Here is a 3,470-nt window from a genome sequence, read left to right as displayed (position 1 = left end):
TAAGGATGTTACATAGGTGATTAGAGATAAGAAATGAGTTTAGTTAATATGCATTCACATATGAACTACTTAGTCCTCTTACAAACTAAGGTACTTACTCCTATTATGCTCATCTTGTCAAGGAGGAAACTGAGGCACAGGTTAAGAAAATTGAAACCCTTTGGTCCTTTCAGGGCAAGGAGACATGGTACGTGAATGGAGCAGGTGGAAGAAGATAAAAGTTGTTCCAATCAAGTCATTGGAGACACCAGTTGGATCAGAGCAGTGACTATCTGAGATACTGATTCCAAAAAAGGAAGGGCACAGGTGGGTCTCCCATGTTGGAGGTGAGGCCTAAAGGGAGGTGTTAGGGTCATGAGGATGGACCCCTCATGAACGGCTCAGCACCATCTTCACAGCAATAAGTTTTCACTTTACTGGTTCCCATGAGAGCTGATTGATAAAAAGAGCCTGGCACTGAATGACTGGCAAGATGGCCGAATAGGGACAGCTCCAGTCTGCAGCTCCCAGCAAGGTTGATGCAGAAGGTGGGTGATTTCTACAATTCCAACTGAGGTACCCAGTTCATCTTATTGGGAGACTGGTTGGACAGTGGGTGCAGTCCATGGAGGGTGAGCCAAAGCAGGGTGGGCCATAGCCACACCTGGGAAGTGCAAAGGGTTGGGGGATTTCTCTCCCCTAGCCACGGGAAGCTGTGAGAGACTGTACCAGTAAGAAGCATGCTGGCCCAGATACTATGCTTTTCCTGTGGTCTTCACAACCAGCAGATCAGGAGGTTCCCTTTGGTGCCTACACCACCAGGGCCCTGGGTTTCAAGCACAAAACTGGGTGACTGTTTGGGCAGACACCAAGCTAGCAGCAGGAGTTGTTTTTTTTCTTTTTTTTCATAGTCCAGTGGCACCTGGAATGCCAGCAAGACAGAATCCTTCACTCCCCTGGAAAAGGAGCTGAAGCCAGGGAACCAAATGATCTGGCTCAGTGTGTCTCATGCCCACAGAGCACAGCAAGCTAAGATCTGTGGCTTGAAATTCTCGCTATAAGTACAGCAGTCTGAGGTCAACCTGGGAGAACTACAAACCGCTGCTCAAAGAAATAAGAGAGAATACAAACAATTGGAAAAACATTCCATGCTCATGGATAGGAACAATCAATATCATGAATATGGCCATACTGCCCAAAGTAATTTACAGATTTAATGCTATCCCCATCAAGCTACTATTGGCTTTCTTCACAGAACTGGAAAAAACTACTTTAAATTTCATATGAAACCAAAAAAGAGCCTGCATAGCTAAGACAATCCTAAGCAAAAAGAACAAAGCTGGAGACATCATGCTACCTGACTTCAAACTATACTACAAGGCTACAGTAACACAAACAACATGGTACTGGTACCAAAATAAATATACAGACCAATGGAACAGAACATAGGCCTCAGAAATTATACCACACATCTACAATCATCTGACCTTTGACAAACCTGACTAAAACAAGCAATGGGTACAGGATTTCCTATTCAATAAATGGTGTTGGGAAAACTGGATCCCTTCCTTATACCTTACACAAAAATTAACTCAGGATGGATTAAAGATTTAAATACAAGACCTAAACCCATGAAAACTCTAGAAAAAAACCTAGGGAATACCATTCAGGACATAAGCATGGGCAAAGATTTCATGATTAAAACACCTAAAGCAATGGAACAAAAGCCAAAATAGACAAATGGAAACATGATTGTGTATTTAGAAAGCAGCTTCTGCACAGCAAAAGAAATTATCATTGGAGTAAATGGGCAACCTACAGAATGGGAGAAAATTTTTGCAATCTATTAATTTGACAAAGGGCTAATATTCAGAATCTACAAAGAACTTAAACAAATTTACAGGAAAAAAACAAACAACCCCATCAAAAAGTGGGCAAAGGTTATGAACAGACACTTCTCAAAATAAGACACGTATGCAGCCAACAAGCATGAAAAAAAGCTCATCGTCACTGGTCATTAAAGAAATGCAAATCAAAACCACATTGAGATACCACCTCATGCCAGTAAGAATGGTGATCATCAAAAAGTCAGGAAACGACAGATGCTGGAGAGGATGTGGAGAAACAGGAAGTGCTTTACACTGTTGGTGGGAGTATAAATTAGTTCAACCATTGTGGAAGACAGTATGGCAATTCCTCAAGGATCTGGAACTAGAAATACCATTTGACCCAGCAATCCTATTACTGGATATATACCCAAAGAATTTTAAATCATCTATTATAAAGACACATGCACACATACGTTTATTGCAGCACTGTTCACAATAACAAGACTTAGAAACCAACCCGAATGCCCATCAATGATAGACTGGATAATGAAAATGTGGCACACATACACCATGGAATACTGTGCAGTCATAAAAAAGGATGAGTTTGTGTCCTTTGTAGGGACATGGATGAAGCTGGAAACCATCATTCTCAGCAAACTAACACAAGAATAGAAAACCAAAGACCGCATGTTCTCACTCATAAGTGGGAGTTGAAGAACGAGAGCACATGGACACAGGGAGGGTAACATCACATACTGGGGCATGTTGGGGGTGGGAGGGCTAGGGGAGGGATAACATTAGGAGAAATGCCCAATGTAGATGACGTGTTGACGGGTGCAGCAAACCACCATGGCATGTGTATACCTAAGTAGCAAACCTGCACATTCTGCACATGTATCCCAGAACTTAAGTATAGAAAAGAGAGCCTGCATCTCCCCACCTGCTTCCTCTCTCACCATGTGATCTACACATACTGACTCCCCTTCCTCTTCCGCCATGAGTGGAAGCAGCCTGAAGCCCTCACCAGAAGCAAATGCAGGTGCCATGCTTTTTGCACAGCCTGCAGAATTGCAAGTCAAAGTAACCTCCTTCTTTATAAATTACCCAGCATCAAGTATTCCTTTGTAGAAACACAGTGTTGTAAGAAACTTCCCAACTCACAGCATTTTTCAGGACTTAACATCGCTGCCAAGCCCACCATCCATCTTTACCACCTCTCTAATGCCTTTCTCCTCTGTGGGTTCTGGACAGGACCCGTTTACTGGGATGGCAGCCAAAAGGAGAAGGGAAAAGAGCTGTGTGATGGTCTCCATGGCCAAAGCCCCCTAGAATGAGAAGCATTTTCTAAGATCTAGAAGCCCATGAGAGCATTGTCTACTTTAAGGCAAGCTGTCTCAAGAGAAGCAGGTAAGCTCATTAGCGAGGAGCTAGGCCTTTCTCAAGATCTAGGTCTTCATTTCCTGTTCAGGAAGAAATTCAAACCTGCTCAGCATTTGGATGAAAAATGCTCCCCCAGCATCTCCCAGACTCCTGAGGAGGTTTGTGACACTAAACTTACAGGAGCAAATAGTAGAAGAAATACGTCTTCCCTCCTGCCCAAGCTCTGAAACCACCTTTTGTGTTTAGTATAAATGTATTCACTCTTTTCACTGGACAACCATG

This window comes from Callithrix jacchus, chromosome 6 (genome assembly GCF_049354715.1).
Source record: "Callithrix jacchus isolate 240 chromosome 6, calJac240_pri, whole genome shotgun sequence".
Taxonomy (NCBI): Eukaryota; Metazoa; Chordata; class Mammalia; order Primates; family Cebidae; genus Callithrix; species Callithrix jacchus.
Note: the sequence above shows the minus strand (reverse complement) of the source record.